At 43.0% G+C, this 21,562-nt stretch overlaps 1 protein-coding gene across 1 annotated transcript in view; it reads right to left on the reverse strand.

The window, feature by feature from the left end:
- LOC122808415 (F-BAR domain only protein 1-like) overlaps window positions 1–21,562 on the reverse strand; it is a 2,144,012-nt gene that overhangs the window by 301,382 nt on the left and 1,821,068 nt on the right. The gene's annotated exons all lie outside the window — the stretch shown is intronic.

The raw sequence follows: 21,562 nt of genomic DNA on the forward strand, positions 1-21,562 counted from the left end.
ACAGGAGGAATGGCCAAAGGTCTGTGCTGTGGTAGATCTAAGAATTCCCTGAGTCTCTTTTTTGTCTGAGGGTAGTTCTGACATTCCCATTGGAAATACTCCCTTAAAGTATGTAGGGTTTCCCCAAATGAAAAATCCTCGGGTGGTGTGGCAGAAGGAATGGATTCCTCTGCATCAGAATCCTCATAAGCAGAGAGGGGTTGCATATCTTCATATTCAGATGCATCAGAGTCATCGGACTCCTGTTCAGATAAAACTACTGGAACAAGTCTCTTTTTCTTTTGGAAGGAGTAGCCTGGCTTCCCCTAATAAGCATAGTAAGGTCTTCTGCCATTTTAAGCACTTGAGACTGAGGCAAAGAAGCAGGTGCATGAGCTTGGGTCATCGTTTTTTTGGGTGTGGTTCTTACCCAGGGCCTTAGAAACTCAGTAGTTTTAGAAAGAACTGAAGACACGAAATAAGTCGTCGGTCTGTGTCAAGTATCGGTGGTGCGAAGTACATCCTCAGAAGCCGGTGCCTGCTCAGCTGCTGCGGACCCACCCAAGGAAGAGACATCCGCAGGATCCTTAGGCAAAAAAGAGTCTTGAGGGCATACTGGACTCCGAAAGGGTCTCGGTAGTGGCCTGCAAATTACAGAAGCAGGCATCAGGGGTTGCAAAAGCACCTCACTGAGGACTGGAGAACTGACGATTAGCTTAACGGAAGCGTCATTGGCAGTTTTGGACCTGTGAGGTCTGTCTCTGTCTTTATCCTTATGTTTTTTCGTAAGATCAGTAGTCAGAATTTGAGGACTGAGAGCGAAAATATCTAGCTACAATAAGGGCCCGATGACATACAGTTCTGGTGTTGAACAAAGCACAAAAGCGACAGCGGGGGACGTCGTGGTCTGGGCCTAAATAGGCAACGTGGTAAGAATGGAAGTCTCGGTGTGGTATTTGCTTTCCACAGGCGAGACAATTGTTAACTTTTTCTGACATTGGTTACAGCAAGAAAAAAGGATCCCCAATGGGGTACTTAGCTTTAGAAGACTTCAACTTCAATTTGAAAACGAAAACTCGGGTAGCGGCTGACCGGCACTCGTGCAAACTGTTTCTGCTTCGGGCTCCTCGGCAAGAAAGACTGATGTAATGGCATCGGCTGCCTGATTTTATACCACTGATGACCTGACATCAGCCCTGGAGCGACAGCAACCGATGCAGAAATACTAAGCCTCTGGTATTCGGGCCGACTGAGGGCTACCCCTGGCAGGATAATCCAAATGTGATGACTGCAACAGTGAAACACGAAGAACATCCTTGAGTAGACTCCAAATTTTAATTTGTCTTCAGGAACAGGTTGGATGACTCTTTTTGTATTATCTTTTGTTTGGTCTCTTTCCACATATCCTTAGCTGCCATAACAGAAGCCTTTTTAATTCCTACTCTTAAATATTGAATCTTAAGTCCCCATAAATATGGGTACTGCTGAATCAGTTTGTGTGTAGGTACATAATTTATAGCTACAGCCTTCATTTTATCTTCATTAATTTTATATACCAAAAAGACTTGAAACTGTCGCAGAATGTTCTACAACACTGAGCTATCCTTTTCTGGATTTATCAGGTACAAAATAATATCATCTGCAAATTAAAGCCAACTTTTCTTGATTACCATACCAATTATACCCTTTTATTTCTGAGTCCCTTATTTTCTTTGCCAATGGCTCTAAATATAAAGCAAACAAAGGGGAAAATGGACACCCCTACCTGGTTCCTCTGGTCAATCACAGCTCACCAGACAGGAACCCTCGCACTTTAGTTATTACTATCGTATCAGGGAATGCAAATGCTTCCAATCCCTACTCATAAAACCCCAGCTTACTCTGTCAAATGCCCTCTGCATCAAGACCTATCAACAACAGAGGTATTTTCTTACATTCTGCCTTCCTCTGGATTATCACTGTTCTATTAATGTTGTTAAATGCTTGCCTTCCTTCCAAAAAACACAATGATCCACATCTATCAATTATGGCAACACCTTTGCCATTCTTTTAGCTAGTACAGACATAAACACTTTGTAATCATGGTTTAAAATTGAAATGAGTCTATATGTTGCTGGTTCTGAAAGGTATTTGCCATTTCTAGGTAATGCAGACAACACAGCTTTCTTTCAAGTTGTTGGTGCTTCCCCTCTTCCAGATCTTTAGCACATGCTTCACTCCTAATTTCCAAACTTCCACAGGAATACCATCTGTTCCTGAATCTGGAATCTGTTACTTCTTGCCCAGCTTGTGGGTGCATGGATAACTGCCTCAAGTCTGCTGCATCTGGACAACCATTTAGGGGTACTGGTAAGGCTTTTTGGTAAATGGACCGCAAAATCCTTAATTTTGTGGCCCACCTCTGTTTCTTGGGCGACATCTTAGAGTTACACCTTTCTCTGCCGTGAGGAGGTCTGTCCCGGGAGTGTTGTGGTAATAACCTTGTGATTTGCAAAACCACATCTTCCTAACACCTCTCAGGTTCCTGAAGAAGGTCATTTGAGGGGTGGAGAAGTGAATTCCTACTGAAGAGGGGGTTTTACCATGTTGCTTACTCCTGGTTAGAGTGTTCTTTACCACAGATCCAAAAAGTGTGGATCCATCAAATGGGACATTGATGAAGGAAATCTTAAAGCTTTCGGTGAAGTCACAAAGGCACATCCAGGCATGATGGCACAGAGTAATAACAGTGCCTGCTGCTCTCACTGTACCATTACTGCATTTAATAGCAGCTGCACGGTGATGTTTGATATGGATTATAAGGTGGAGAGCTGGGTGTCCAGTGTCTACTGGACATCTGCAAGTAGGCTACCCAAGACAGATGTGGATAGCTCCTTAGTCAAATCTCTTTGAAATTGTCTTACATGAGCCAAGTAGTCCAGCGCTTGAAGGACAAAGGTCGCTGAAGTGTTTGCCCTAGATTCCATTGTTAGGGAGTGGGCAGAAAGTGGGCAGAAGAAATTTCCTCCAGTAGTTCCTTCTTGGTTGCTGCTGCTACTATCATGGCATATACTGATGGACTCTTGCACCAATGCTTCCTGTCCTTAGGTGCTCCAAAAATCCTATCTGGTTTCTCCTGTATTGGTTCCATCATGTCAAAGTCCTTCAAGCCTGCTAAGCCATAAGATCAATCAAGGGATCAATTGGTGGTACAATTCAAGATGAAGTTATGCCAGAACCAAAGACCTCCAAGAACACAGTCTTGTCCAGTGTAGGATCATCTAACAGACCATCCCCTTTACTATTTCATCAATTACAGGATCTCACCAAAAGTTATGTCTTCCGAGAGAGATCTGAGAAATCCTTTGTCTTCATCCAAATCAGTGTCTTCTGTAAACAACTCCAGATTCTATCTGTTTCCGTTTGCATGTCTGTTTCTGGTAAACCTGAGCAGGAGGGTGGTCAGAAGGGTCCGAATCTAGTGGAAACTCACTTAGTGAGCTGTCTCGGAAGCTAGTGGTGCTGACTGTCCCTGTCCAATAGAACAATGGGAAGAAGCATCAAAATCTTGTTGGAGCCGAGCTGAGAGGTAATGCCTTTTCCCTTGAGAGAGCCAAACCCTTTCAAAGGCCTTGAACACTGAAGCCGTCATTGGACCTGACAGGGATCTCCTCCTGCTTGAAGTAGGAGGGAACATCTCAGTCCTGATGGCAAACAGTGCTAAGACCAACCTTATACACTAGCTGTTGAGGGTAGAAGTCCTGAGAGGGACAAATGGCTCCAATCACTTCGGAGTCAACCTATCTACTCACTACACCGATACTTCAACTCCAAGACTCTTCCCAGAGTGTCTTGGAGTTGAAAGAGAAAAGAGAGGCTGGTGCCGACAAAGGCGCACCAGAACAGATCAGATCCATGACAACAAGACCCAATGGGTGGACTGGTACTGGAGATAGAGGAGGGGTGGTTTTTGATCCAGCACTCTGTGCATTTGAGGATGATGGCATCAAGAAAACCCCAAGCTGAATTTGCCTTCTCAATAAGTTCGACATAATTCTATCAACATCTTGCTTTGTGAAGCTTCTGGAGGGCCGAGCTGAAGATGCCACTGAGGACTGTATCGAAAATCTCTTCTCCTTTAAGAAAGGAGAGTGCAGTCTTGAGCTTATAGGCTCTGGAGAAAAATGGAGCCAAGGACAGGAGGGTCAGGTCCAAGAAACTGACCTCCTTAGAATTTGAGGGTCTGGACTGGCTGAACCAGAGAGATACAGAGAACTCTTCTTAGATTTTTCGAGCTTTTCTTTTTCTCTCTTTTTCTCTTTCGTGTCCTTTTGCAACCTCTCCTTTCATTATCCTTGTCCTTAGCCTTGGTCTTGACCTGTTTCTTGACTAGAGATGCAGAGGCAGATGCAAAGCAGCAGAAGGAAGGGAAGACCCCCATCTAAGGAGGGAGGAGGCTCTTGACAATCAACTTTTCCCTTTGAGGTTGAAGGGCCCTGGCACCAAAGGCTGTACAGACATCACAACAGGTGTTTAGATGGGTAGCACACAAACAGTAAACACACAAAGAGTGAGGATCTTGAGTGGGATTTTGTAATTGACTTGGCACATTTGTTGAACCCTTGACCATTCGACATCTTGTACAACAAAGAGAATAACAGTCCCTACACACAAAAACTAGTTATAATAAAATACATGCATAGACCTATGCCACCTTAGTAAAAAGAGGGGACTCTAGCTACTGATTATTATCACTAGAAGAAAAAACACTATCCTAAGGCCTAACCTAAACCATATAACTAAGAACTTCTTTTCTTCCCAACAACTTAGAAACAAGCAACTGTAAAAGAACAGAAATAACTGAAGATACTAGTCTCTCAGTAGGTGATGAGTTTAGATATGAAGCTGCCTAAACAGGATACACTGAATGAATATGAGCCCTCATATGAAAATGCGATTGATACTTCAAGCAACAAATGAGATCTGAGGTACAACAGCAGAGTTCAGGGAATTAAGGAGTGGAGGAATGGTTCCATGAAGCTTCAGCAATGGTGCCAACAGTGGATCTGGCAGCCTCTATGTTACATTGCACAAAAATAGATATTGGATCAATAATTTCTAAAATAAAGTCCAACATTTGTCAGAAAATTTCAAATTTTGTGGAAAGCTTTCCCCATACAGGGAACATATCTACCCAAAAAAATTGATCCAACAGTCAATTCTCTTAAGCTCATAAGAGGAGTGGTCCCTAAGGGAAGCAAGAAGGTACTGATGCTTTTGGTGCCCAAGGCTATATATGACTGGTCAGATGTTACATCCTTGGCAGGATATAATCCATACAGCTAAGGCTACTGCAGCAGTGATTATGATGATCACCCAACCCCAATGCCAGTCACTAAGAGGGGCAATGAAGATTAGGATTTAATTTTAATTTTGACTCACCTTAATAAGACTCTGATGGTTGGCAACAGCAAGATTTACATTTCACTGGGTTTAGCTCATGCTATTTACCAAAAGTGGAGAAGTGGAAGATGTTTTAAGAAGTTAAAGGTTTGTTAAAACAGACCTCAGTGGTGTGCTTGTGATGTTCCTATCCAGAAAATGTAATTACACAGGGTAATAAGGAATACATTTTTATAGACCTGACTCTAACATCTAGGGGGATCAAAGTATATTCTCAACAGATAGCAGACAAAACAGAGAAGAAAGAGATAGTACAAAGGATTAAACTTGAAGCATACTTAAATTTAAAGCTCACTTCATCTCTCTGCAGTCTAAAATCTTAAATGGATTTTGAAACTGTTTGCACAGCAGTGTTAAATGCTGTACTTAATAATTTTGAAAACAATTTGTATGTTTTGTGTCAATAAATATTAAGGTACGTATGTGTTCTGAGTTTTTCAGTACAACAAGATTTTAAGTCGGTTTGGATTAGCAACACAGGCTTAAAGTACATTCATGATGAACAATATATTGCCTTTATGGTTAGGACATTGTGTAGTAACCTAAATAAAGGAGGTTTTGTTTAGCTTTGGGGATACTACCGTGAGTAGTAATGCTGTTTATGTGCAGCATTTAAGAATGCCTCCTTAGGCTGTTTTAAGTCAGACATAAACATTAAGGAAATCTGATATGTTAGTATTACACTTGCAACACAAAATCTATCCCTGGTAATGGCTTGTTCTGAACAAAAACGATAAACTTTTAAAGAAAATCCTTGTACCTCAGGTGGGTCAGTAAAGCCTAGAATGCATGCCTGCAACTGGACTGAGAAGATTACAGATGGCAGTCTGACCTTACTGCAGATTCAGTTCTGCATACTGCCTTATGATGCTTCACTTTACTGATGTTTTTACTTCCCCACTGAAGCATACCCTGTTTACACAGACTGGCACCAACTACTCTTGCTACACTACTGGTATCCTTCAGCAGCTCACGCATACTTCCACAAGTACAGATTCACAAGACAACAAATTACAGTCCAATTGAAAAAGGGATTTATCTGCACTTCCCCATACAATGTGTACTCACAAAAGGGCATTAATCATTCAAACAAAATACTGCCATTAATAAAAAAAATGCTATGCCACACATCAGCGCTACAAAATATTTTCAGGCCTGCAGTGGATGCTGCTTTAATAACAATAATGAAAGCAATTCATCACCACCCCATACTTATGCTAGACTGCATTAGACCTACCAATTACAGCTATACAGCCACCACATAAACATTTGCTAGTATAGAACAGGAAGCCCCAATCCCTAGTTAAACAGACAGCAACAACAAGCAAGCATGTTAACCACCACCTCTTAACTCTTAACAAGCAAGCTGCTGGGAAAACACTGATGCTCAGAAAACATTGAGAGAATGAAATAGAGTTCCCAGCATCCCTAAGTCTGGAATCAGTTAAGGAATGTAAACAGAGCACAGACCCAGAAGATCAGGCTTCTACACACTCTGAGGCTATATAAAGGATGAATATTTTACTTGCTGTTACATGGTGTAGAACAACTTAAAGGTAAGATTTACTGTTGTTTTCTGCATACTGTTTTATACACTTGACAAATAAAACCAGAAATATTGTTTGAATTTTGCTTAAGGGACAGCTTTCAATACCATGCAAAACTAGATTTTAGTATGAGGGACTACAGTTTAGTCTGCTGATTAAATCTGACATATATCAGAATGTACAAGTACATCCAATAAACCGAAGTTCTGCAAATCCTGGTTTTAAATAATTTCTGAAGTTATAAGATGAATTTATCAAACTAAATGTAGGCTCAGAATGTTGGTGGTCTTCAGTACATTCTAACACAGTTTTTCAGCATATTCTTTTTTACCCCACTTTGTTGCGAACAAACGATGAGCATTTTTTTGGGTTGATTCCAAAAGTAACTGAAGTCCAAAACCAAAAGCCAAAATGGCTGAAAAACCAAGAATCAAAACAGTAAAATAAAAAAATATCACAAACAGCAGATTCTTTGGAGTCTGACTTTAATAAAAAATAAAATAGATGTACATAAAAACAACATAACTCTTTTGCCTTGAAAAACTCACGCTTCATCAGAGTCATAACCACATTAAAGACATTCAAATTTTTAAATATACCCTAATACAAACAACCACCAATCAGCTAACACAAAGTCATGTTTATCCTATCAGCCAATCTCATCCCATTAATCAATCTTTTAAACTTATAAGGTAAACATGACTGCCTTGATGCATAATCAACAATGTTTATAACCTTTCAGTTAATAAATATTAACTGCTGAAATTCTAAACAGTACATGAAACTGCATTAGCTCTCTGCTTTCAAATAGGCACAATTGGAACAGTCATTCCAGCCTGGGTTCTGGGTAGCATTCAGTCTTAACTGCCATTTAGTCTCTCTTACTTCCACTTCTAACTTCTCATTGCCACCTCTCTCATTAGGGTAAACCCTGTCAATAATGAAAAATAAAAATCTTCTAAAATTGTCACAATTGGCACTGTGCATAAATAATGTACTGTGCGTATTCCTATTTTTAATGTCTCTAAGATGTTCTACTATCCAATCACAAAGTATATGTGTGGTTTTCCCTACATAGTATACTGGGCATGCTGTGCAGGTTGCTAAATATACAACCATATTGGTATTACAACTGCAGTGGCCTGGACAGCTCTAAGTATGGTTGTAACCACTATATTTAAAGAGTCTGCAGGAGCCACATTTGTACATCAAGGACCTATAAAGTTTGTAGGGTTTTGATTGTCCTTCCAACATATTTTTTATGTTCCTGCCCCTACTGTAAACTACCCTGGGCTTCATACCCAACTTGCTTTTCATGTCATCATCAAAGTTCAATTCCCATAATCTATTAAGACAAGAAACCAACAGGGGCTTTTCTTGGTTATATTGCATAATCAATGCATCATTACTAAGTGATGATTTTAAACACACTTTTAAATCATTGCCAGGCATTTTTAAGATAGGATAAAAATGAAGCATTTCTCTTCTTGAAAACTTTGTTCCTAATGTTAAGTAACAATTTCAAGGGATACCCTCTCTCCCTAAACATCCCTATCAGTGTAAACATTTCTTTTTGAAATAAATCGGCACTTATTGGATGTGACAACCTGACCATTTGGCCCTTTATAATACTTTTCCTTTGATGTAGGGGGTGGCAACTGTCATAGAAGGAGCATATTCGAATATGTTTCCTTCCTAAAAATGGTGCTAGTCAATGTGTCATTTACCCCCTCTTTAATCAGGTGGATGTCCAAAAAGTCAATTTCGGTGGTGTGCCATTTGTATGTAAAGTTTAAAAATATAGTCGTCCCATTCAAGTAGACAAGAAACTTAGATACTTCCCTTTCTTCAGCTTGTAATAAAATAAGAATATTGTCCAAAAATCTGACGTAAAGTAATATTTTGGCTATAAAGGTAGAAGAAAGAACATAACTTTTTTCCCATTCTAAAAGTACTAAGTTGGCAAATACTACCACGCATTTTGCTCCCATCGCTACACCCGCAATTTGGTGAAAATATTTACCTTCAAACATCAAAAAATTATTTATCAACACCAACTGCGTAAGTTCTACTAACAGGTTTAATTTGTTTCTGTCAATCTTACTACAAGCCAGCAAACTTCTAAGGAAAAGGTCTAGACCCTCCTCATGTGGTATCACTGAAAACAGATTTATCACATCCACAGTTAGAAAAGAATACTCACCTTTTCCTGTCGATTGTCTCAATAATTCAAGACAGTGCCATGAATCTTTCAAAATATTTGTGGTGTCATTCACAGCCATACTAGCCCATTTGTCTATATAGGCTGCAGTGGGTTCAGTCTTGGACCCCTTAGCAGCAACAATGGGCCTGAAAGGTGGATTTTGAAGGTTTTTGTGGATTTCTGATATGCCAAATATGACTGGGGTGGTAGCTGTCTCCACTGCTAAATATTTAAGCTCACTGGGGTCGATACTCCCTTGGAACAAAGCATCTGATAGAAAACGATCAATACTGGCATAAGCTCTGTTAACTTCATTTTTGAGGCCCTACTGTAGGTGGAGGAATCATTCAAATATCATACATCATGGACACATAATCAATCTGTGCCATTAATACTATCACTCCCCCATTATCTGGTTTCATGATCCCATAGCTTTTGTTGTCAGTTAGTCCTCTTAAAACAATTTTTCATCATGTGTTAGGTTGTTAAATTTGATCCATTTCTCATTTATTATCCTTCTAAATTCCTGTTCACACATCGTCTCAAACGATATGGTCACTGGGTGATTTGAGGGAATAAAAAAGTTACGTATGCACCACAACGTTCCATGTGAATTGTTCTCTCGCCTTCATTCTCACTGATGGGTTCGGAGCTGATCCTCGTCTTCAACTCGTCCAAATACAAAAGCTCGAGGTCTTCAAGTAGCTCATGGCCAACTCCCTATCCCATGATGCAGTGGTGCTTCCCTCAGATCTTCTTTGCAGCCAACTATACTGATAGCTAACTACCCTGGTAAGTAAAATAAGAATACAGTGGATAAGGACAAATTATCACCAAGATTTGTCTCAACTTCCCGGCCCTCAAGAAATTTGTGGTAGGGGGTTGGTGGGTGGGACGTAAGAATGAAGGCGAGATGAACAACTCACATGGAACGTTATGGTGAGTACATAACTTCTTTATGTGAAGTTGTTCTCTCTTGCCTTCATTCTCACTGATGGGTTAGCATCCCAAGCACCATCCTTCTTGGGTGGCTCAGGGAAGTATATTCCTCAGAACCATGGAGGCCCTGTCCCTGGAGGCTCTATCCAATTTGTAATGAGTGATAAAGGTATGAGGTGAAGACCATGTGGCTGCTGCACAAATGGAATCTATAGGTAGCCTTGCCAGAAACCCTGTAGATGTGGAAACAGTTCTAGTTGAGGGGGCCTTAACTTTATGATTTGGTGGCATGTGCCCAGAGTTATATGTGAAGGAAATGCAATCTGACAACCATTTTGACAGTGTTTTTTTACCACCGGAGTACCCTTCTTTGAATCTGAAAAGGAGACAAAAAGCTGTTCTGATTTTCTAAAGTCCTTAGTCCTGTCTAAATAGAATCAACGTTGCCTATGGACGTCAAGTTTGTGCAGCAATATGTTCCATCTTGTTAGTATATTTGGGGAAAAACACAGGTAATTCTATAGTCTGGTTGAGGTTTGCCTCAGAACAAATCTTAGGTAGAAATGAAGGATTTGTTCTCAGCGAGACTCTGTCATTGTGAAAAATCAAGTATGGCAGTTTAATGAACAAGGCATGTAATTCCGAGACCCTTCGAGCAGAAGTAATAGTTACTAGAAAGATGGTTTTACATAAGTATTTCAAGTCACAAGATGATGCTGGTTCAAAAGGGGATAAGATGATTCGGGAAAGAACAACATTTAGGTTCCATGGTGTAGCTGGGTATTTAATAGGTGGACTCAAATGAATAGTACCTTTAAGGAAGGCTTTAGAAAGTCTATGCTACATGATAGAAGTCCCCTGATCGCCAATATGAAAATTAGAAACTGCTGCCAATTGAACCCTAATGGTTGCTGCAGCCGCCCCTTAATTAAATAGCTTGGTCAGAAACTCTAAAATGGATGTAATCAAAGCCAAATATGGGTCAACATTGTTTTGGGATGCCCATATGGAAAATCTTTTCCATTTACTAAGGTATAGCTTTTCTGGTAGATGATTTATGAAAGGAGATTAGGATGTTCTGAGCTGCAGGTGAGAGATTGTGGAACCTGGCTATTCTTGGAATTGAAGCAGCCAAACTGTCAATCTGAGGGTAGTGCAGAATGGAGAGCCCCTGATGAATGAATCAGAAGATCTGGAACCGGGTCCAGGATCCATGGTTCTTCCAATAGATGAAGCTGAAGAAAGGGGAACCAAATCTGACGAGGTCAATAAGGGGCTATTAGAATGATAAGCCTTCCCAGAGTACTGGCTTTCTGTAGGAATTTGGGTATCAGAGGAAATGGGGGAAAAGCATAAAGAAGACCTGGGGGCCAACTGTGTACGAGTGCATCCCTTGGGGTATCCCCCTGATTGGGGATTAGGTCAAAGTAGTTGCTGCATTTGGTGTTGGTGGGGGTTGCAAAAAGGTCGCAGCAAGGCTGGCCCCATCTGCAGAATATCATTTCCGCTACTTCTCCTTTCAGGGACCACTCGTGAGGCAACAGAATTGCTCTGCTCAACTTGTCCGCTATCACATTGGATCTCCCCGGGATGTGCATTGCTACTAGAAAGTGCTGGATGGATACTGCCCATTGCCATACTCTCAAGGCCTCTCCACACAGGGGGTAGGATCTGGTTCCTCCTTGTTTATGTACCAGACCACCAACATGTTGTCCATCTGTATTGCAATAGTCCCTAGAGGAAGAAAGTCTTGAAAGGACTGCAACACTGGTAGTACCGCTCTCATCTCTAGGACACTGATATGCAGATGAGCCTCATGTTTCTCCCATGTGCCTTAGGCTGTCCTTCACTGAAAATGCCCCCCCCCTCCCTATCAGGGAGGCGTACATGGTCACAGCGGCAACAGGAGTGGGTAGAACAAAGGGACGTCCTATTGTTGCTTACGGAGACATCAGCCACCAGTGAAGATCCTTCTTGCATGAATTTGTTATCATAATCGGAAGAGACATTGGAAGTTCTTGAAAGGACCACTGTGTGAACAGGAGTCATTGCAGTATCTGCAGATGCATTCGACAGAAAGGAATGACAAAGAACACTGGCTCCATGGTCCCTAATAACTTGAGCACGGTTGAAGCTGGGGCTTTTTGTTTTGAGATGAAGTCCAGAACTTGTTGTCGAAGGGTCGCAACTCTTTCCGTTGGAAGCTTTATGGTCATGGAGACTGTGTCGAGATCTGCTCCTATGAAAATGGTACGTTTGGACGGTGATAAGGCAGATTTTTCTGAGTTTATGGTAATCCCCAATTGACTGCAAAGATCTAAGGTTGTATCCCTTGCTTGTATGAGTCGATGCTTGGTGGTGGCGGTCAGGAGCCAGTCGTCTATGTATGGAAACACCTGCAATCCTAAACTTCTCAGATGAGCCATGACTACTGCCATGTATTTGGTGAACACTCTGGGGGCTGAAGTGAGACCAAAGGGCACAGCTCAAAACTGAAAGTGACTGGCTCCCAGCCGAAAGCCCAGATGATCTCTGGATGGTCTGGCCATTTTTATGTGGTAGTATGCATCCTCGAGATCTACTGAGCAGATCCATTTGCCTCTCCCTAGAAAGGGAAGTAATAGACTGCAGCGTGACCATCCAGAACTTTGTTTTTTTGACAGATTTGTTCAATCTGCTGAGATCCAAAATGGGTCTCCAGTCCCCTGTTTTCTTTGGAACTAAAAAGAACCTTGAGTAAGTTCCGGATCCTCTCTGGTCTGCTGGGACTGGTTGGATGACTCATTTTTTCTAGCAACCTTGTAACTTCTATGGTTGCTTGTTCCCTGTGACTGGATGGGACGTCTGGGATTTTTGTCATGGGGGGGGGGGGGTGGAAAAGGGAATGGAGTAGCCTCTGGATATTACGCTTCGTACCCAATGGTCTTGTGTGATTTTTAGCCAGGTGTCTGGGTACAAAGATAAGTGTCCCCAGACTGCCTCCAGAGATGGACAGACAGGTCTCCTTTCAGGAGCGCTGATAGAGCTTTCCAAAGAACTGATCCTTGTCACCCTGATTTTGCGGGCCCCCTTTGCTGTGTAGATGGCGTCTTCCATTATTGCCCCCTCCTCTGCCTCTAGAGGGGGTTTCACCATGTATGCCAAAGAAAGCTCCTTGGGATTTACGGAACCACATATTTCCACTTTTCCGACCTTTAGGATAAGGTCTGGTACGGGTGGAAAAACGGAGTCCTACAGCAGACAGAGTCTTTCCATCTTGCTCACACCTGGTAAGCATTTCCTTCACTTTCAGTCCAAAAAGGGATGAACCATCAAAGGGGTGTTAACAAAGGATGACATATAGGGCTCAGCAAAGGAACATAAGCACATCCAGGAGTGTTTCTTAAAAGCACTTCATGTACCCACTGCCCTGCTCGTTCTATCACCTGCATACAAAATCAGACACATGGAAGAGTTTATGAGGGAATTTAGGATAGCAAGCTGGGAAGTTACCTTGTCTGAGACCCCCGCAGCTACTGCACCCTGTAGAGTATCTCCCAACTCCTCAAGGAGATCTCTGTGTAGTCTCGTAAAATGTATAAGATAGTTCAGGGATCAAAGAGTAAAGGCCGCTGAACTAAACATGCACTTTCCATATCTGTCCATGATCCTAGAATCCTTATTAGGAGGAAGAACAGATGTTTAGGTCTCTGACAACTCCTTTTTGGTGGCTGCCACCGCCACCACCATAGCATCAACGGGTACTCCTTTGGTAAGGAAGGCCTTGTCCTAGGGTGATGTTATGAATTTGTTAGGCCTCCGAGGGACAGGTTCCATGGTATCTGGGGACTCCCACGCCTTTCAAGAAAGAAGGTCTATCAGCACATAAGAAGGTGGAGTCACCCAAGAGGTGGAGGGTTGAGACCCGAAAGCCTTCAGGAGTACTGACTCATCATCAGTAGGGTTACTGGGCTTCCAGCCACCCCTCTGTTTCAGTATTTCCAAGATATCACTAAAAGAGATATCTTCAGAGGGGGACCCTGAAAATCCTTCTGACTCATCTAAGTCAGTATCCGATGCGATGGATTCCTGTGGGGAATCCAGATGCTTCCTCTTGCAAAGCCTCTTCCTGGGAACCTCTTCAGTGGGAGCTTCTGGGGAAGTCCCAGAAGAGCATGACTCACCCAATGGAGCGACCTGAGGCTCTGGGGTCCCTGCGCTTTTGAGGGATCAGTGAAGCATAGGCAGACGCACGAGCTTTAGGGGAGGAGGTTGCTGGTACCAATGATGTGGATGTCTGAGAGGACAATGCTCTCCTCATGGCATCGAAGGACCCCGGCTCCGATCCGGGGAAACACTTGGATCCGCAGAATTAGCCAGTCTCCGCGGCACCAAAGTGGTGGGCTAAGAGCCCGAGGTAGGTGCCAAACTCACCCGAGCCGAGGCCCCAAGAGGCAAAGTTGGAACCGAAAGGTTGGTACGACTATCCTCTCCAGACCAGACTGGTGAGTGTCGGCTCCTAGACTCTAAGGTTGGCACCGAAGAAGAGTAGTGGGAACCGATAGACCTGGAAGGGGTGTCGGCTCCAGCGGTTCCACAATCATCAGCTCCGAAACTTCGGATCAAATCAGAGGAGGAACAGTAGAAATGGGTTGGGTCCTGGTCGGTTCCAAAACCCCAAAGGGTCGGCCCCGACAGAATTTTTGTTAGCACCTGGTTCTGCAGAAGCCTCTGCACCACTTGAACCATATCCTTATCAGATAGTTTTGAGGACCGGGAAGAAGCTTTAGAAGAGGCCACTGATTGCAGGATTGGAAAATTTAGAGTAGGAGATACCAGCTCCAATATCGGGGACCAGCTCCTACTAACAACAACAACCTTCGGTTCTGTAGGCAATGCAGCCGAGGTGGTAGTCCAACACGGTTTGGATGTCAATGAGCCGTTCTTCGGCTCTGACCCAGAAGACGAGCTAGAAGACAAAGTCTTGGATGATTTTGCAAGTTTGTCCTTATCCAAAGATTCCTGAAAAGAATACTTTAATAATCCCCTGGCTATTAATTTGCTCCTACATTCGTGGAGAACATGAGAGCTAAACAAATGACAAATGGCACAGTTCTCCTGAAGGTGAACCTCACCTAAACAATAAACACACTCAGTGTGACCATCTGTAATAGACATCTTTTGTCCACATTCCGGACACTTTTTGAATCCTGACTTAGCTTTCTCTATTGTATAGCCATGTCTCAATAAAAGTAACAATTAACAGGCAAAGCACACTATATGATTGACTATGGAGAAAACACACAATCTTATATATAGAATAGCCCTAATAAAAAAAAACAGGGCTCCAACTCTATAAATATTTAAACACTACAGCACACACTATATGACCAGCTATGAAAAACACACAATACTATATATGTATAAGACAGCCCTAATAAAACAACAGGGCTCTAACTAAGTTCTACAATTTCTAACACTACAGCACACAGAAAAAAGCAACTACAAAAAATCTGGGCTCAAGCTTAACAAAAGTACAGTTGTGTACACTTACCATAAATGTAGATGTTAGAGTGTATTCACTTTTGCAGTCATTACATTTGGGTTATCTGCTTGCAGTAGCCCTCGGTTGGCCTGATTAACAAAGTCTTGGGTCCTGCATCGGTTGCTGTCCCTTCTTCCATAAAATCAGGTCGTCAGGGGTATAAAACATGCAGCCGACGCCATTACATCAGTTGTTCTTGCCCTAGATGTCAGGTGCCCCCCTAATGGGAAGCAATTAAGTCTATAAACACAAGGATATAACTCCAACAAAAAAGCAAATACACCAAAATACTTTTAGAGCATAGTAATTAAGAGTAGAGGTATAGCCAAAAGAAGAAAGGGGGCTGGAGGGAGGGTAACCAGGACTGCAACATTGAATACACTCGAACATCTACATTTATGGTAAGTGTACACAACTGTACTATGTTCTCTGTGTTTCACTGTTGCAGTCATTACATTTGGGTAGATTCCCAAAGCTAAGGTTGGGAGGAGGAATTTAAATAGAATTAGGACTAGCTATAAGGCCCTGCAAGACTGCAGTGGCAAAACCAGCTCTGGATTTAGAGAAAATTGGCAAATGATAATGCTTGGTAAAAGTATGTACAGAACGCCAGGTAGCAGCTTCTTGGATGTCCCTAGTAGGGATGCCCCTGAGAAAGGCTGTAGAGCTAGATGCAGCCCTGTTTGAATGGGGTCTAATGCCCTGTGAGATAGGTTTTCCATGGTGCTTATAGCAGAAATGAATGCAATGGCCTATCCATTTTGAAATGGTTTGTTTTGAAATAGCTTTCCCCCTCTGTCCCTGCAGCAAATGCCACCAGCAGTTGTTCAGATTTCCTTTGAGGTTTAGCCCTGTCCAAGTAGAATCTAAGTTGTCTGTGCACATCTAAAGAGTGCAGTATCCATTCCCCTTTGTTCTGTGGGTTAGGAAAGAGGGTAGGCAAATGAATTGACTGATTAAGAGCCACACTGGATACCACCTTGGGTATGAAGGAGGGATTGGTTCTGAGGGACACCCTGTCCGCATGAAAGATGATGAAAGGTTCCACTGCCATAAGGGCCTGTGATTCAGATACCCTTCTTGCAGAAGTGATTGCTAAAAGGAAAGCTGTTTTCCAGGAAAGAAAGTTAAGATCCTAGGCTGGAGTTGGAGCTCTCCTGGGTGGCCTAAAATTTTTCGCCCCTCTGAGGAACTGCTTGAGCAGTGGGTGAGAGAAGAGGGGAGGCTCTGTGCTATAATTAGCTGAAATGTCTGAGGCATGAATTTTGATGGAGGAAACAGACAAGCCCTTATGAAGCATCTCAGTCAAGTATTGTAGAATCTGAGGTAAATTGGGCTCTGCTGTGTTCATTCCTTGAGATTTGTTCCAGGCACAGAATCTTTTCCATTTTGCAGCATAAGATTTTCAGGTACTAGGCCTCCTTGCCTCTAAAATGATATCCATCACTGATTTACTGAGGGATGGTAAAGGAGAGATTAGGTAATTAATCAGTCTGCAGTCTGCTAGGTTCAGGGTTTGCAGCTGAGGGTGCAGAATCTGGTTCTCCTGCTGAGACAAAAGGGAAGGAGTCTGAGGCAGGTGCCATGGAGCCAAGCATGACACACTGCGCAAGAGTGGGTACCAGTGTTGGCGAGGCCAGTCTGGTGCAATTAAAATCGTCCTTAGCTTGTCCTGTTTGATCTTTAGTAGTACCTTGGAGAGCAGAGACAGAGGAGGAAATGCATAAACTGATAGGTTTTTTTCCAGCTGAAGGATACAGCATCCACTTTTCAAGCTAGTTTGTGAGGAATCCTTGCACAAAATTTGTCCAGTAGATGGTTCAGGGGAGGCAAAAGGTCTGTATCTGGGCTCCCCCCATTTGCTTGTCAGAATGTTGAAAATCCTTGGTTCTAGTTTCCACTTGTGTGGGTCCATGAGGTTTCTGCTTTATCCATCTGCCAGTGTATTTAGTTTTCCTGGCAGGAACTTGAGCTTGTAGATTCACTTGGTAGCTCAAGGCTGTGTTCCACAATGCCATGGCTAGTCTGCATAGAGGGTAAGAATGTGTACCCCCTGCTTGTTTATGTACCACATGACAGTGGTGTTGTCCGTCTTTACCATTAGTTGTCCTGGAAGAATGTGGTCCTTGAAGACTGTCAGAGCATTCTGTACAGCTAACAATTCCTTTTGATTTATATGCAGATGCATTTGACTTGGGTTCCGTTTGCCCTGAATGCACTTCCCTGCCAGGTGAGCCCCCCATGCATAGTCTGATGCATCTGTTGTTAAGACTTGGGCGGCAGGGGGTAATGTGAATGGTAGTCCCCTGTTTTGGTGGCAGGCCTCTGCCCACCAAAGGAACTCTAGGCATAGGCAAGGTATGATAAGAATCCTTGCTTCTAGATCCTGTGAATGTTGACACCATAGGCTTTTGAAATGCCATTGTAGTTTCCTCATATGCAGCCTTGCATATGGAATTAGAAGAATTCAGGAGGCCATGAACCCCAAGGCTTGCAGTATTTGCCTTGCAGATAGCTGGGTTTTTGTGGCCACTTGTTTGAAGTAAGTTGTCAAATGAATCCGTTTCTCTGGCATGAGGAAAGCCATCTGGGAAGTTGTATTCAAGCTTGCTCCCAGGAATATAATTTGTTGGCAGGGTACCATGTGGGATTTCTTTTCGTTTATGGTGAACCCCAGACAAGTCAGTACCCTTTGAACAAAGGCTAGATGATTCAAAAGAATGTCCTTGCTTTCTGCCTGAATTACACAATTGTCCAGGTATGGGTATATTTGAATAATTCTTTGCCTGCAAAATGCAATGACTGGAGCTAGGCACTTTGTGAAAACCCTGGGTGCAGTAGATAAGCCAAAGGGCAGTGCAGAGAACTGATAGTGCATGTAGCCTGCTTTGAAGCGTAGGTATCTTCTGCAAGACTCCCTGACAGGGATGTACAGGTATGCTTCTTTTAAGTCTAGTGTTGCCAACCATGCATCCTTGCCTAGCATAGGAAGCAGCTGGTGAAGAGTCAGCATTCTGGAATCAACAGAAAGGTGTTTAGAATAGAAAGGTCCAGGAAAGGACACCATGTATTGCTTTTCTGGGTACCAGGAAAAGTCTCGAATAGAAATCTTGTCCCTTTTCCTCTTCTGTTACAAACTGAATAGCCCCCATGTTTAAGAGAGAGTGTACTTGATTTTGGGCCTCTGCCCACTGATTCGGGGGTAGACTGACCGCCCGCTTGGTGTTGGTAACGTGTGGAAATAAAATGTGTATCCTGGGACACTATATTTAAAACCCATTTGTCCTGGGTAATGAGTTCTCAGTTTTTGGCATGCAGACCAATCTTTCCGCCTACAGGAGCATTCAGTTGGGAAGTTGGCGCCATAGTGGAAAGTGCATCAGACACGGATATCCTTCAGAAGGGACTCACGGAAACAGATAGCTGGTGCCAGAGCCATAGCCTGAAGTTAAACGCCAAAAAATGTATAGTCATACTCTTCGGGAAAAACAAGGTAACCCCAAGCTACCATATAGGTGGCAATCCACTAAGCACAGAAGAGGTTATCAGGGACCTGGGGACCCAGGTTGACAGTGGCCTTTCTTTTGACACTCACATTGCTAAAGTGGTTAGAAAGACCTTCTACATTGCCCTCCTGATCATAAAGGGTTACACATCCAGATCTAGTGAGGTCATTGTTCCCCTGTACTCTTCACTTATCAGACCAATGATCAAGTACAATGCCCCATTCGGGATGTATCTCACCCGACATCTGCAGCAATTGGAGAGACCCCAAAAGTTCCTCACCAAAAGGATAAAGGGACTCCAAAATCTGTCATATGCTGCCAGATTGAAGAAACTCCAGCTCTATTCAGTCGCATACCGTCTGCTCAGAGGTGACATGTGCCTGACATACAAGGCCATGTCCAACCCGGAATTAATGGACATGCTCCACCTCAAAAAATCCAAATCCACCAAAACCAGTAGAGCAAGCGACTTAAACCTTAGCACGGATATAAATAGGACGTGCTGGAGGGATAGATTTATCACTCAGAGACTCCCTATGCTGTGGAATAAAATCCCGGTCCATGTGAGGCAGAGCACCTCGCTGACTCTGTTCAAGAGAAATCTAGACCTGTGGATGGGAGATCGTAGGTTTACCCCGGGAATCATCTCTGTGTCACTGCTGGACAGAGGCACAACAAACTAATGGGCAAAGTATTTTTTCATATAAGGGGTGGCGTAAGCCACAAAAATTTGGGCTAGGCTTATAAATGCCTTAGGGCAGATAGCCTAGTATAAACCTATGAACCTATGAACCTAAGTGCTTGGAAGTTTTAAAAGCATGTCATTGAGAAAGTTTTCCATAGGGGGGAGTCTTACTACTACCAAGTTTGGGTGCAGAAACCCCCCACTGCCTAGTCTTGTGCGTCCTTTGGGACTGAAACCTGGGATTTCTGCTGTGCACCTGGAAGGGGCTGGAAAGGACCAATTTTTAGAGGGCCAGTGCCTACTAAATCTAGGAGGCTGAACTTGTAAGAAATCTTTAACAGTTTGCATAGATTTAGCTTTATCTTCCATCTTTTTAAGAACTTCCTCAGCCTTATTGCCAAACAGGCGGTCCTGACTTAAGGGAGCATCCAGCAATTCAGCTTTAACATGATCAGGCAAACCTTGCACCTTAACCCAAGCATGCCTTCTGAGCACAGACCCAGTAACAGCAGCCCTGCAAGAGGCCTCTAATGAGTCAAATCCACATTGCAAAGTATGTTTTCCAACCTGTTCAGCAGAATGCATTAAATCCTGTAATTCTTTATTTTCAGCACAGTCAGGAATTAACATAATTTTCTGTTTAAGCAATCCAATAACATGTTGTTGATACTTTAACATATGAAACTGGCAGTTTAAATCCCTAATGGTCAAGGCTGCAACAGTGTAAACTTTCTTACCCCATCTATCCAGCACCCTGGAGTCTTTATCAGAGGGAGTAGGATTTTTAGCAGTAGAAGCCTTAATGCCCTTGGATCCCTGTGAAATAGCTTCTGGATTCGCAATAGGATTTTTAAAAAGGAACTTGTGAGAATCAGAAATCCTGTAATATCTGTCAGCTTTTCTGGGAGCAGGAGGCAAAGAATCAGGGGCCAAACTAGATTCTGAAAAGGCATCATCAACAATGTCTAGTACAGGAGGTACAGCTAAAAGCCTATGCTGAGGCAGGAGTAAGAAATCCCTAAGCCTCTTTTTTTAATCAGAAAAATCCTGGCTTTCCCAGTGGAAATGCTCCCTTAGAGTATGTAAGGTCTCATTAAAAAAATCCTCTGGAGGGGAAGCAGAGGGAATACAGTCCTCTGCATCAGAATCCTCATAAGTAGATAAGGGCAAATCCAGATCATCAGAAGAATCAGAAAAATCAGAATCCTGTTCAGAAGATTCATGAACAACTTCAGTCCTAGGTCTATTAGAGGGGGAGGTTGGCTTTCCCTGATTAGAGTTATAAGATCTTCAGCCATTCTTATTTGTTTTTTAGGCATAGAGGCCTGAGCATGTGGCCTGGGCGTCAGTTTCTTAGGCATGGTTCGAGTTTTTGGCCTAAATGAAGAAGGAGGCATTGGTTTAATATGCAAGTCCGTAGGCCTGAATACACCCTCAGAAGCCGGTGCCTGCACAGCGGCTCCGGACCCATCCAAGGTAAAGACATCCGCAGGTTCCACAGCTGAAGCATCTTGCGGCATACCGGACTCAGAATGGGTCTCAGTAGAGGCCTGTGAGTCAGAAGTAGCGGGTATCAGGGGCTGCGAAAGCACCTCATTGAGTACCGAAGAACTGGCGACTGGCTTAGGAGAAGCGTCATCATCAGCTTTGGACCTTGGTGGCCTGTCTCTGTCTTTATCTTTGCGTTTTTTTGGAATCCCCGTAGTCGGATGGCTAACCGATGACATTTCTGGATAA

Source organism: Protopterus annectens, chromosome 8.part0, assembly GCF_019279795.1.
Source record: "Protopterus annectens isolate FY-2018-M chromosome 8.part0, PAN1.0, whole genome shotgun sequence".
Taxonomy (NCBI): domain Eukaryota; kingdom Metazoa; phylum Chordata; order Ceratodontiformes; family Protopteridae; genus Protopterus; species Protopterus annectens.